At 37.9% G+C, this 15,462-nt stretch overlaps 1 protein-coding gene across 1 annotated transcript in view; it reads left to right on the forward strand.

Moving 5' to 3' along the window:
* Positions 1-15,462, forward strand: part of PAIP2 (poly(A) binding protein interacting protein 2) — a 20,980-nt gene continuing 5,518 nt past the window's right edge. Inside the window, exon 1 of the mRNA XM_004320938.3 lies at positions 1-152. The gene's annotated coding sequence lies outside the window, so the exon portion shown is untranslated. The remainder of the gene's footprint in view (positions 153-15,462) is intronic.

The following is a 15,462-nucleotide window of genomic DNA, read 5'->3' on the forward strand; positions in this document are numbered from 1 at the left end:
AGTGAAGTCACTTCCGGGCTGGGGTGTTTGTTTGGACTGGAGAAGGGAGGCGGCGGGCGAAGCGCGCGTCGAGCGGGGTAGCGGCGCTGCCTGTGGAGATCCGCGGAGGCCGACCGGATTCGTTGGCTGCCGTCCCCGCTGCCGTGCACTGGGTGAGGGGTTCTCTCGGGCGGAGCGGCGAGAAGGGTGCGGCGGCCCGGCGGTGGAGGGGCAGCACCTCGGCGACGGCTGAGGGGCCTAGAGGGTCCCCTGGGTTGTTGGCTACCAAGCCTGTATGGCCCCCATTGTTCCTTGCCTCTTCCCGCCGAGTCTGAGGGATGATCTTGGACCGACTTAGTCTCTTTCTTCTCTGAGAAATGGCCGTCGCTTTTTTCTCATTGTCATTATTACGGTTTGGATCTCGCAGCTCTCTATCCGGGTCCTCGGTGGCGCGCGAGGGTTGCTGGGATAGCACTTTCTCGCGTGCTCCCCCTCCAATCGCTTCACCCACCCTCCGATACCCTTTTCCCCTGCCCCCCACTGCCGCCTCGGCAACAAAGCTCATTGTTTCTCCCCACTTTACGCCTGCGCGTCGCCACGCGCAGCCCCTACTTGATGCGCTTGCGCGTTCCTCCAGAAGCTTGGGTGGGGGAAGAGAAAGGGGCGGAGGGACTGGCGGGCTGGCGATAGTCCTAGGGGAGCATTCTGTAACCGTCCATGAGCCTGTACCTTTCTGATGATCCCCTTTCTCCGGTTTCTTCGCCTTCCCCTGACCCTTATTTTTAGTTACATTGTATTCCGTGCTCGGGATAGGAGGGCCTTTGGAGTACTGGCAGCTCCTACTCCAGGACTGTTTTGAACCAGATGAACCCATCCAATTCACATTCTTTTGATTTTGGTTATCTCACTTTTTAATTTCTACTACTGTGCTTATTCTCTCCCACCATCAAAAATATATGGCTTCTGGTAAAGTTGTTTGTTTCAAAACATTTGTTGAAGCAGTCAGCAATGGTATTCTCTAGTAACTGCAAAAGGTGGCCTTTTCTGCTTCCTTTTGTTGTCTTATTTTCCCTGGTTTTGCAACCCCATCATCTTACAGAAACCGCAAACTCTAGAAAGAATTTGGATTCCAGTATGCCGTGGGATGAGGTCTAACAGCTGACAGCTTTTGACATTTCAACAGAAGACAGATTCCCATTTTGCATGTGCTGGTTAATCTTGTTAACCTGATAGCATAATTTGTCACAATTTGCCTTTGAGCAGTTGGTCGGGTGTTGGTTTGCCTTTGAAATTTCGTGGGCTGCAGGTTATGTTTGCAAATAAGGGTCTCTCAGGGTTTTTAATGAGATTCCTAGTGTTTGCTGTTTTGTGCTTCTGTTTCTGGTTTGTGAGAGGATATTTGGGGCAAATTAGTCTGTTTATATTACAGAACTTAATTGTGAACTTGAACAGAGCTTAATTTTTTCTCACAAATAAGTGTCTATGATAAAAAGATAGGTAACCCCCCCCCAAAAGTATAGCCTCCTTATCTGTTTCTTTCAGGGATGGGAGCTAAGTGAGTTTCATATTTATTATTAACCTGTGAAATAGGCAGGGTAAGTTTTTTAATACAAATTTTAAAATATTTATTTATTTTTGGCTGTGTTGGGTCTTCGTTGCTGTGCGCGGGCTTTCTCTAGTTGCCACGAGTGGAGGCTACTCTTTGTTGTGCTGTGCAGGCTTCAGTAGTTGTGGCATGTGGGCTCAGTAGTTGTGGCTCACGGGCTTAGTTGCTTCGCAACATGTGGGTTCTTCCCGGACCAGGGCTTGAATCCCTGTCCCCTTCATTGGCAGGCGGATTCTTAACCACTGTGCCACCAGGGAAGCCCTAGGCAGAGTAAGTTTTATCCTGCCCATTTGGAAATCAGGAAAATAGAAACTTGAGAGATTATTTTATTAGGCACATATTTCCATAGCACTTAGTAATGCCAGGCGTTGTTCGAAGTACTTTTACAAGTCTTTAATCTTTCATGTCTGTAGGCAGTAAGTACTACTGTAAAATGAAGATTATAAATGAGAAATGTGAAGTAACTTGCCCAGTGTTACATAGCTAATAAAAGCTGGAATTCAAATCCAAATACTCCAGAGATTATGTGCTCTTAACCACTATAGTGTGTTGCCTGGGATTTAGTATATATCCAAGGTACTCTAGGTGGTTAGTGGCATATCTGGGACTTGAATCAATGCAAGGTTAAAGTTGTCCAAGTTGTCATCTTTGTGATCTGGATCACCCTGTTGCACAGATGCATTAATAGTTTGTATATGTTACAGCCTGAGGTTCAGTTCCAATAACTCAATCTTTTTTCTTAATGTCTTCATCGTTTAGAGTGGTGCTGTCCAGTAAGATAGCTACTAAGCACATGTCTGTTGAGCACCTGAAATGTAGCAAGTGCAACTGAAGAACTAAAATTTTAATTGTATTGAATTAAAATTAAATTTAAATAGCCACATGTACCTGGTGGCTACCACATTGGATAGTGTGGGTTTATTTGAATTGCCTTTGCTTTTTATTTTTTGTATCAGTTTTTATAAATAAGGATGGTATTTCTGATGTGCTTTGAGCTTTTATCAGCAGTGTTGAGCCATCCTTACTCTGACCTGATCACCCTGGTTACACTACAGTTGAGATTAGGGTTATACTCTCTGGGACTTTTCTGTGACATTGTTTCACTCCTACAGATGTTTGGACCTATTATTTTTATTTATACAAATTTATATTTGCTCTAAGTGTTTAATAATACTATTATGTGCCAGGCTGTCTGCCTAGGTACAGATGGAGAACCTGAAACACAGAGAGGTTAAATAACTTGCCCATCGTCACATGGCTAGAAAGGTAGCCTTGTTCCAGAGCCCCTTTTTTGTTTTTTTAATTTTATTTTTATTTGTTTATTTTTGGTTGCGTTGGATCTTCGTTGTTGCGCGCGGGCTTTCTCTAGTTGCAGTGAGAGGGGACTACTCTTCCATTGTGGTGCGCAGGCTTCTCATTGCAGTGGCTTCTCTTGTTGCAGAGCACAGGCTCTAGGTACGCAGGTGCAGTAGTTGTGGCACACAGGCTCTAGACCGCAGGCTCAGTAGTTGTGGCGCACGGGCTTAGTTGCTCCGCGGCATGTGGTATCTTCCTGGACCAGGGATTGAACCTGTGTCCCCTGCATTGGCAGGTGGATTGTTAACTACTGCACCAGCAGGGAAATCCCAGAGCCCATGCTTTTAATCGTTCCTTTATACTGCCAAACATTAAAGCAAAATATTCAGCGCTGCTCACAGACTTCTGAATTAAATACAGAGGCTGATGCAGAAATTTCTTTATCTTCTCTAATTAAAATACATACGTATACAATATATATGTGTACAAATAAGGTTAAGGAGTCTTTCATGTCTGTAGGCAGTAAGTACTACTGTAAAATGAAGATTATAAATGAGAAATGTGAAGTAACTTGCCCAGTGTTACATAGCTAATAAAAGCTGGATTTTTTTACTTATTCCAGTGGAATAAGTAAAGGTGTTATGTCTGTCTGGTCAGTTTTTTTATTTTGGGGGGTTTTGGGTTTTTTTGGCCATGCCACGGCTTGTGGGATCTTAGTTCCCTGACCAGGGATCAAACCCAGGCCCCCAGCAGTGGAACCCCGGAATCCTAACCACTGGATCATCAGGGAATTCCCTGTGGAGTCAGTTTAATGAAAGAAGCGGAAAGAGAATCCTGTTTGAATTTTAATGAGAATTTTTTTTGAAGAGTTAATGTTTTTATTTTTTTATTACAGTTTTATTGAGATATAATTGAAATATAGCACTGTATAAGTTTAAGGTATACAGCATAATGATTTGATTTACATGTATCATGAAGTGTTTAATGAGAATTCTTAAGAAAGTAGGGGGAGACTTTCTAAAACTTAAAAGATTTCCATATTTTAAAATTTTGTAGGGACTATGAAAGGATGGACACTGCTGGAAACCAGTATGTGTAAGAGGCATTTCAGAAGGGAACAAAGAGCTGAAGTAAAGAGTTTGTAGATTTAAAGTGCCAGGCATCAGAAAAAACAGCTCTCACCTAACCAGAATCTGGCAAAATCTCTGAATTTAGGTGTTAGGCTCTCATATCAGGCGTGATGTAAACAGCATGTTTACAAAAGAAAGAAAATTCATTTTCTACAATAGTGAAAGTTGGAATATTCGTAGGTTATTGATAGAAAGGACAAGTCTAAATCTGTCCCACTTAATATTACTGTTCAAATATGAAAGCAAAAGACAGTTTCAGACATGAAGTAGCTTAGAAATTTATATCCTCAGGTAACCTTTTGAAGAAATATTAAGGCAAAATAAAGGTGTCAAGTTAGCGGAAGATGATTATATATATATATCATATATATATATATATATGATTTTATATATATATAAGGGAATACCTAATAGTGTAGATCTAACAGTGCTAAATTATTTCTACAAAACTCAGGATATGGGGTGGGGAGAGGAAGTGTGTAAGTAAAATCATCCTAAAGGTCTTGCTTTGTCTGGGAGCAGGGATTGGGTTGGATATATTGAAGAAGATAAAGCATTCTAAATGTCTTGAGTTGGTTTGAGGGTGTATAGAGTATTTTTTTAATTGATAGGAAACTGTTCAAACTAATTTCACAATAGATATAAGTCAAATCATTGTGCTGTACACCTTAAACTTCTACAGTGCTGTATGTCAGTTATATCTCAAAACTGGGGGGAAAAAACCAACTGAAATTCCACAGTAGTTTGTAAGTTACAGAAAATAAATCAAGTATTTTTTTTTAATCTGCTTAAAATAGTAAAGTAAACATTACAGGAATAGAATGTAAAAAGAAGCTATAAGAAAGCTAAATATGAAGTTACGATGAAAGACAATACCAAGCATCAGTTACAAAAATGTTAATTCCCTGTGAGACAGATCCTCAGACTGGGTCAAGGAATCTAGCTGTTATAGTACAGGACTTGAATATATTGCTTTCAGAATTTAACAGGTAAAGTTTAAAAAAAAGAAAGAAAAAAAAGATCAGCCTAATATATATGCATCATTTTTTTATGTAAGAAATAGAAATCACAACAACAAGGTCCTAGTGTATAGCACAGGGAACTATATTCAATATATGTGAAACCATAATGGAAAAGAATGTAAAAAAAGAATGTGTATGTGTATAACTGAGTCACTTTGCTGTACAGCAGAGATTGGTACAACATTGTAAATCAACTATACTTCAATTTTAAAAATTCACAGAAAACAAAAGAAATGGAAGTTACACATTTTTCTCTTTAGGCCCAAGGAACATTTTGCAAAAATCATTAGTTGCCTGCAAACAAAACTGTAATAAATTCCCAAAAGTGAAGGTTTTCTGGCTGCATTTTATAACATAATAAAACTAGAAATCAGGCATCAAAAGGTAACCAAAAGAACCTTAACCACTTGGAAATTAAGAACATTCTTCTGAATAATCTCTGGCTTATTATAAATTAAATAATTTGTAGTTACCTAAAGTTGGTTAACTGTATTCTATATTAAAATTTCTAGGGAAAATTCATAGATATAAAATTTTTGTGAAAGCTTGAAAATAAACATTTGTCAACTTGAAAAACAAAGAGCAACAAATTGAAGTTATGTAAAAAGGAAGGGAAAAATAATGTGAGAAAAGTAAAATTAATAAAATAAACAAAAAATAAGTAGAAAAGATCAATAAAACCAAAAGCAAGAGTTTTGTTTATTAAAGTTGAATTTTTAAATAGGTAATCCATTCCCAAAAAAAGATATAAAAAATATCCTTAGCCATCTAGTTCTCCTCCCTGTAGGTAACCAGTATTCTCAGTTTTGTTTTTAGCAGCTCTTACTGACCTATAGTTCACATACCATGCAATTCATCCATTTGAAGTGTATAGTAGAGTAGTTTTTAATATATTGCCAGAGTTGTGCATCGATCACCACAGTCAATTTTAGAACATTTTCATTACCCCAAAAAGAAATCTTGTTCCCATCACCTGTCATACAATATGTGTTCCTTGGTGACTAGCTTCTTTCATTTAGGATATTTTCAGTATTCATCCATTTATCAAGTGGTGGACCTTTGGGTTTTATCCACTTTTTGGCTATTAAGAATAATATTTCTATGAACATTTGTGTGTATAAGTTTTTATGTAGACATATTTGTTTTTCTCTTGGGTATATACTTAGGAGTGGAATTGCTGAGTTATAAGGTAATTCTGTGTTTAATCTTTTGGGTAACTGCCAGACTGTTTTCCAGAGCAGCTGCACCATTTTAACATTCCCACTGGCAGTGAATGAGCATTCCATTTCTCCACATTTTCACTAATATAAAGTGGTATCTCGTGGTTTTGATTTGCATTTTCCCTGAAGGTTAAGGATGTTGAGCATCTTTTCATGTGTTTATTGGCCTTTGGAGAACTGTCTATTCAGATCCTTTGCGCATTTTTAAATTGGTTGTTTTGGGGACTTCCCTGGCGGTCCAGTGGTTAAGACTTCACCTTCCAATGGTGGGGGGGGGCGGGGGGGCGAGTGCGAGTTCGATCCCTGGTTAGGGAGCTAAGATCCCACATGCCTCCCGGCCAAAAAACCAAAACATAGAACAGAAGCGATATTGTAACAAATTCAATAAAGACTTTAAAAAATGGTCCACCTCAAAAAAAATCTTAAATTGGTTGGTTGTCCTTTTATTATTGAGTTGTAATAGTTCTTTATATATTCTAGATATAGTTCCCTTATCAGATACAATTTCCTTCTCAGTTTGTTTTCTGTCTTTCTAGAGATTCTATGCATTTGCAAATTGTGAACACACACCTTTTTTTATATATATATGAAGAGTTTATTACACTTGCTGTTCTGCAAATTGCAAAGTTGGAATTTTTTTTTCCTATGATAGATCCCTGGTAGGCCTAATCGAGGAAAAGAGGAACGTAGTCAAATTAGCTATGAAATAGGAGAAATTAGATAGTTTCTATTATAACAAAATTGAAATTATGGAGAAATAAAATTTTAGTGAAATAAAAATGACCATAGTTAACCAGAGAGGTAGAAAACCTGAATAGACGAATCAAAACAAAAAAAACAAAATTAAAGGTTGTTAATAATGTACTAGTTTAAAAAGTACCAAGCCCTTATAATTCTTGATTCATTTGTCTTCAGGGATCCCATAATTCTTGTTATTCAAATGATTCCTTAATATAACGATGGGAAGTTTCTAGTTCATTTGTTTGAAAACTATTTTCTGTAGAGTTCTAGCAATCTGGGTTTGCAGTTATTTTCTTTCAGTGTGGTCTTTTGCTTTTCATTATTGTTGAAAAGCAGCTGGTTTTTCTCATTCTTTTTTGAAAATAATGTCTTTTTGGGTTTTAGAATTCTCTTTGATATTCTGCAGTTTGATATATCTTGCTTTTTATTTATCTTACTTTGAGATTCTTGGGCTCCTTAAACATGTTGGTTGATTGCTTTCATCAAATATGCAATATTCAGATCCTGCCTCTGCCCTATGTTTCTTCTTTTCTTCTTCAGGAATTCGATAGTTGTCACTCTGCCCTCTATATTGTTTGAACCCTCTTTTGTATGTTCTATCTTTTTATCTTTTTGCTGTTTTCTGGATACTTTCTTTTGTTTTTCAATTCTGTTGTATCTAATCTGCTGCAAGACTTATTACATTTTTGTTTATGTTGTGATTTCTGTATATCTAGAAGTTTTATTTGGCTCTTTTCCAAATCTACTATGCACTTTTTATATTTTGCTGCTTTCTGAAGATATTTTCAAGCTTGATACGTAATGATCATTTTTGTCATCTGCCACATGGGTCTGATTATGCTTTCTATAAATTGCACTGATTCTTGCGTGTTGTATCTTGCTTTTTCCTTCTGGATTTAGTTATCTTTCATTTTGAACTCTTCTTTGGCCTTGAAAAATCATTTTTGGAGGTCCTTAAGTCCTAGCATGAAGATGCCTTCCTCCCAAGGAGTTTTACATTTGCTTTTGCCAGGCACTGGCACTAGAGACACTACCAAGTCAGGACAACTTCATACTCATTTCATGACTTGGGATGTTCTGGACCTCCCAGGTGATGAATTTATTCCTCCTATCCACAGGAGGACCAACCACAGTCACAGTGTCTGTGTTCCTTTCCACCTTTTCCTTTTGATTTGCTTGGTGGGGAGTGGGAGTTGCTTTTGGTTCACCCTTACCCTGAGCCTATAGCCCTTTAGGGTCCCAGCTTAGAGTGGGGAGGATCTTCTCTTCAGTTTTCCACCTTGACCTTTATGCCTTTTGCCCCATGAAGCATCCAAGGTCAACCCAAAGAAGGCTAATGGGCAAAAGTCCTCAGTGCGAAGGCAGCTTCAGTGTTTAAAAGTTCCACTTTGCTCTCTGAATTCCCACTTTACTTACTCTTCAACACTTGAGTGCTTTTAAGTGTTTCTTTAAGACTATGGCATCCAACACTTTCAGTTTGCAATGGGAAGACTGGTCCAAATAATCTAGCCCACCATTATTGGTAAAAAGAAGTCCTGATTCATTTATTTTATTTATTTATTTATTTTTTGCGGTACGCAGGCCTCTCACTGTTGTGGCCTCTCCCGTTGCGGAGCACAGGCTCCGGACGCGCAGGCTCAGCGGCCATGGCTCACGGGCCCAGCCGCTCCGCGGCATGTGGGATCTTCCCGGACCAGGGCACGAACCCGTGTCCCCTGCATCGGCAGGCGGACTCTCAACCACTGCGCCACCAGGGAAGCCCTAAGCCGCAAATTTTTAATAAAATTCCAGTCAGACTCCTATGGAAAAATTATTCTAAAGTTCGTATGAAGAATAAAAGTGCAAGATTTCCCCCCCAAAGAAAGTTGAGACGGGAGTTGTGCTACTGCGTATTTAAACTTACTGAAAGGCTCCTGTAATCAGAAGAGTAAAATACTGTGCTGAAATATTTGAGGATGAAAGATCATAATGTCTGCAACTTATCAGATGGTTAAGCAAAAAAAATTGTACAGAGAAAACAACTGTGGCAAAATGTTAACAGTTGATGAATCTAGATGAAAGGTACAAATGTTTATTGTACTATTATTATGACTTTTCTGTAAGTTTAAAATTCTTTAAAATAAAAGTTGGAGATAAAACAGTATACATACAATACACTGTCATGCAACAAAGAATCTAGAAACCGTGTAAGTGGGAATTTGATTATGATAAACATCAGGAACAAGCTTTCATTAAATAATGAATGATGTGTTCATATGGAAAAGTATAGATCTTTCACATCATACTCAAAGAAATGCTCACACGAGTTAAAGATCTAAATGTAAAAAAAAGAAACTATAAAAATACTGAGAGAAAATAAAGGAAATATAACCTCAAGGTAGGAAAAGACTTATTACTAAGCAAGATAAGCATATCCCAGGAGCTGTAGAGGAAAACAGATTCTTTTTAAGCCCATCTGTTTGCAAAAGTAAAATGCTATGTTGCTTATATAGAGAACTGTTGAGGATGCAGAGAAATGGGAGCACTCAGTGTATTATAGGAATGTACATTACCATAATATTTTTGGCAAATAATCTGTCTTCTCTTAAAGCTATAAGTGCACACGGCCTTTGACCCAGTTATTCCCACTTACCAGAATGTATCCCACAGAAAGCTCAGATAGAAAAGGATATGTGTACAAGGGTGATCAAAGCAGGATTGTTTGTAATGAAAAAACTGGAAAAGTAAATGCATCAAAGGGGGAATTGTTGAGTAATTGGTGCTGTATCAATTAAAAAGTAAAGTGGGGGGCTTCTCTGGTGGCGCGGTGGTTGAGAGTCCGCCTGCCGATGCAGGGGACACGGGTTCGTGCCCCGGTCCGGGAAGATCCCGCATGCCGCGCGGCGGCTGGGCCCGTGGGCCATGACCGCTGAGCCTGCGCGTCCGGAGCCTGTGCTCCACAATGGGAGAGGCCACAGCAGTGAGAGGCCCGCATACCGCAAAAAAAAAAAAAAAAAAAAAAAAAAAAAAAAGTAAAGTGTATTTCTACATGTTGACTAGTAAGTATATTTCATGTAATATATTTAGCATGATTCTGTAAAATATATAAATCCTTTATGTGTGTTTCTGTAAGCAAAGAGATATGAAAGGACACATACTAAGCTGTTAACATTGATTACCTCTGAGTAGGATTGGAGATCAAAAGGAAAAAACTTAAATACACTTAGGACCTGTTTTGTACATTTAACTTCTTTTTTTTTTTTTTTTGGCTGTGTTGGGTCTTCGTTGTTGTGCGCGGGCTTTCTCTAGTTGTGGCGAGTGGGGGCTCCTCTTCGTTGCGGTGCACGGCTTATTGTCATGGCTTCTCTTGTTGCGGAGCATGGGCTCTAGGCACGCAGGCTCTAGAGCACGGGTTTAGTTGCTCCGCGGCATGTGGGATCCTCCTGGGCCAGGGCTCAAACCCGTGTCCCCTGAATTGGCAGGCAGATTCTTAACCACTGAGCCACCAGGGAAGCCCTAACCTTTTTTTTTAAGTAGGGTGTACTTTGTATATGTACATTTCTTTCACTTTAATGCTTCTTTTTTCAACAAGATGTCCTAACTATGTACAAAATTTTTTAAATGATTATTGAAAACACTGTAAGATGATACATTGCTGTTTTACTATTTTGTAATTTTTGTTTAGGAAAATCTTAACTATATGTAGTCTAACAACTACTAGATATTTTATATTAGTAATTTAATATAGCGTGTTCTGAGTTAGTATTACTATGTTATTTTAAAAATCCTTTTATGAGAGTAAGGCTAAAAAATTATTTGAATTACATTTTCTGATAATTTTAGGATTTTAAAGCATAATAAACATTTGAAGTAAATATGAACATTAAAAAATTGTGGGGAAATTACTGGCTTTCTCAGTTCATTTCTGCCAGTTTTAAAGTGGTTTGGATTGAAGCATGAACAAAGATAAGATAGCAACAGATTGGTATGGTTTAATTACCAGATTTTTTTTTTAACTGTATTTGTCGAGTTATTATCTACATTGTGTCCTCAGACATCACTCAAGCAAATTAGGTGCTTCTGTTGTATTTCTAGTAGTTCCTCTTTTAGTTTTGGTTGGTTTTGCTCTAGAGAAAAACTTTTTCTCAGCCACAAGAGACTAATATATATAGATTTGAGTTCATTGACTCTTGGAGTCTTGAAGCTGCTTCTTTGGGGCTGCCTCTGAATGGGATGATGATACACCCCAGCAATACACCTTTCACTGTATATTTTTTTGGTGGTTTTCCTAGTGGTTACCCTGGGAATTACAACTAACATCTTAGTTTGTAACAAGTATGAACTAATAACAATTTAGTTTCATATAGAGAAAAAGAGTTATAAAGCAAAACATTATTAGTGACTTTTGTATTTACCTATGTAGTTACCATTGTTTATTTCTTTGGATGAATTCAAGTTAATGCTAGTATTCTTTTGTTTCAACGTGAAGGACTCACTTTAGGTTTTCCTGTAGGACAGGTCTATTGGTGATGAATAAGCTCTCACTTTTTTACTTATCTGGGAATGTCTTAGTCTTTTTTTTTAGTCACTTTGTATGTGTTTTCCTACTGCCTTCTGGCCTGTGGTTTCTGATGTGAAATAAGCTATTAATCTTATTTTGAAGATGCTCTCTTTGACTTTCAATAACTTGATTACAGTGTGTCTCGGTGTGGATTGCTTTGAGTTTATCCTGCTTGGAGTTTGTTGAGCTTCTTGGATGTGTAGACTAACATAGATTTCATCAAGTTGGAGGAGTTTGGGGCCATTATTTCTTCAAATACTCTTTCTCTTCTCCTTCTGGGACTCCCATTATGCATATGTTGGTACATGTAGCAGTGTCCTACTGGTCTCTGAGGTTCTGTTCATTTTTCTTCATTATTTTCTCTTTCTGTTTCTCAGGCTGAATAATCTCAGTTGACTTACCAAGTTTGCTTATTCTTTTCCTGCTCAAATCTGCTATAAACCCTCAAGTAGAATTTTCATTTATTGTACTTTTCATCTCCAGAATTTCTACTTGGCTTCTTTTTATAATTTGTCTCTATTGACATTTGCTATTTGATGGTGATATTTGCTATTTTTATGGTTTCCTTTAGTTCTTTGTACGTGGTTTCCTTTGGCTCTCTGGACATTTAAAACACCTGATTTAAAAGTCTTTGCCTAATAAGCCTAATGTCTGGGCTTCCTCAGGGACATTTCCTATTAATTTCTTTTTTTTCCTGTTTATAGGCCATACTATTTTATTTTTTTGCATGCCTTATAATTTTTGTTGAAAACTGAACATTGTGACTATTATATGGCAACTCTGGAAATCATATTCTCCCCTCTCCCCAGGGTGGTTGTTCTGCTTGTTCTGTTATTTGTTTAGTGACCTTTCTGAAATAATTTTGTAAAAGCTTGTATTATTTTTTGTGTGGCCATTGAAGTCTGTCCCATTAGCTTAGTTGTCAGCTAGTTCTTTTCTTTTTTTAAAAATTTATTTATTTTTAATTAATTTAGTTTTGGCTGCATTGGGTCTTTGTTGCTGCACGCAGGCTTTCTCTAGTTGCAGCGAGCAGGGGCTATTCTTCATTGCGGTGCACAGGCTTCTCATTGCAGTGGCTTCTCTTGTTGTGGAGCACAGGCTCTAGGTGTGCAGGCTTCAGTAGTTGTGGCTTGCAGGCTTTAGAGCACAGGCTCAGTAGTTGTGGTGCACGGCTTAGTTGCTCCGCGGCAAGTGGGATCTTCCCGGACCAGGGATCAAACCCGTGTCCCCTGCATTGGCAGGCATATTCTTAACCACTGTGCCACCAGGGAAGTCCCAGCTAGTTATTTTCAAGAGATGTCCTTTAATACCCCTAAGCAAAAAATAAAACTCTCCCAGTCTTGGCAGATGGGTTTTTGTGTATGCCGAGGTACACCTTTAACACTTGGGCAGTTTACAGCTCCTTCTTAACCTTCATTTTATGTGCAGAGCCTGACGCCTGAAAAGTGTAGGGCCTTGTTAGTTGTTTTCTGAGTGTGCTGTCAGCACTGGGCATGCCCATGGCCTTTTAGGTTTCCCAGAATATGCAGGAGCTTTTCAAAGCCTTTATTCCCAAAGCATCTCCTTCACCAGCCTTTCCTCCAAGGCTTTTTGCCCCAACTGTTATTCTTTGCAGGCATTGGCTACTACATTTGCCTTTAACTGCTTTTGACAAATGCCAATTTAAAATTGTAAATTTTATGGTATTTGAACTATATACTCAATTTTTTAAAATAGCAAAACACACGACACAATCTAAAGAGTGTGGTCTAAGAAGGATCAAGAACAGGTCATAGAAGAAAATTTAAAATCTGATACAATACCTTATATTAGAACACCTTGTACTCAGTAATTGTAGGTCTGTCAGCGTTCTGAAAGTAAATGATCCTTACCCCTCTGGCTTTTCACTTGGCTAACTGTATCAGAAATCTGGTCAGCAGTTGTTCCTTCCTCAGCTATCTTAAGGTTTAAGGTTAGTGCCCAGGCTCCAGTTGATTTTTACTGGTTCCAATTATGATTTGTTTCCCAAATATTACTTGACAGCGAAATTTCATTTACTGTCCTTCATAAACTCTTTCACTGGGATCTATACCAAAGCCACGGGTTGTTTGATGAGGTGATAATCGGCAAAAAGCTGACCTAGAGACATGTCAAATGCAGGGATTGGGCCCTTTAGGCTAAGCACTATTTATATTTTATTTGTTACTGGTTGGCATCAAACAAGCAGGGAGGGAGTCCCTTGAGATTCTCAGACTATAGAATTTGCTGATGCAGATTTTTCATTGTTTCATTGTTATGCTCGTGAAATGTATGGAGAACACTTTTTTCTTTTAAAAAAATTGCGTTTATATATAGATAATACTTTAGTCACCAGAAGCACATTCAAACACGTTAGTAGTATTTCTAGTACATGTCTCACACGTATAATTGCTACTTAACTATTCAATTCTACTTGAATATCCTGTACTCTGTGCTAAACATGATTTTTATTTGCTGTTTTTAACTAAAGATATAAGTCACTTATTAATATTGTGGTCTTCTGAAACGTAGGATTTAATGGGCACGAGTTGGGATAGGACACATGTTGGGAAAATAATAATGTAAAGCTGTTATAAATTGGGGTGTCTTTGAATATAGTTTAATGATCAGTTCATATGCAGAGTAAACAAAGTTCCATCCAGTTGCAAAGCAGAATTGACCCCCTGCTTTTCATAATATTTGAGTCTAATCTAAAATGTAATTTGTTTAAAGATGAGCATATAAATGTTTGGTAGCCTTGACATATAAGAATGAGTAATTTTCTAAAAAAAAAAAGTAATCTTTAGAGGAACTGATTGCTCTCTAGTCGAAACTTGTTATCAAAATAAGGGGGTTTATTTAATCCAAGATTAATGATAAATAAAAATATCAAAGATATCCATCATCTGTTTTCTGTCATGTCTGCTTTCACAGTGCTACACTTTCTTAACCCACATCATGTTTTCTTTCTACCCACAGCCTAGCCCATAAATTTCAGTCTGTCTCTGCCTTTCTTTCATATACATACAACAATGAATAAGTAAGGCAGAAGTTCTCAGTAATTTTTAATTCAGGACTTCCTAACAATTGAAAATGCTACCACCATGATGACTGTTCTCATTCGTATTCAGTCTTGGGGGAAATGCATATGTGTGCCAGGATAGGACCCCCTACCACAGCTTAGAGACTAAATTCATGTTATATGAACAGCTATAAGTTTTATTATCCTTAGGTTTTCCTAAGGATAAGTACATAAAATGAATGTAAAGGGCCAGGCAACATACCTAGAGCAAGTCTTTCCCTGAACCTTACCCAAAGAAAAAAAGTATTTCCAGTAGAAGATTTTAGTTTTAGTATTTTATTTGATTATAAGTTTAAGAAGGCCTGAAGAAGTTTTTTTTTTTTTTAACTCTATTAGGTATGCTATTTCCTTCCTTTGGCACAAGTCACACTAATGTTTGGATTTATGTACAAGTGACTCTTGCTTTATGTAAACCCATTTTTTAGCAATTTTAGAGTCAGTGAATTGGTAGACTATTGTAGAATCTGAAACTTTATGCTTCGAACTTTTAGCCTGCAACATATCAGCTAGGTTAGATCATGTTATCACCTGTTGAGTAGAGTATAAGAAACCACATCTACTGTATGAGATTAGATGCCTGATACTTACTGTGCAGTGGGAAAATCCAGACATGGAGGAACTCAACATGGACCCAAAGATAAAGCAAATAGAGAATGGGCTATGAAGTCGAGAGAGCCAGAGCTGTACCTTGCGACTAAGGAAATAGGAGTTATTAAAAGTTTGTTAGTTTTCACTTCCAGTCTCTGGGCTTTTTAATAACAATTTTAAAAAGTAGAATTTGCTTTTCATAAAGTCTCTTGATGACTTAAGTCTTCCAAACCATGCTTGTTTTATAAAGCACAGAATATC

This window comes from Tursiops truncatus, chromosome 3 (assembly GCF_011762595.2).
Source record: "Tursiops truncatus isolate mTurTru1 chromosome 3, mTurTru1.mat.Y, whole genome shotgun sequence".
Taxonomy (NCBI): domain Eukaryota; kingdom Metazoa; phylum Chordata; class Mammalia; order Artiodactyla; family Delphinidae; genus Tursiops; species Tursiops truncatus.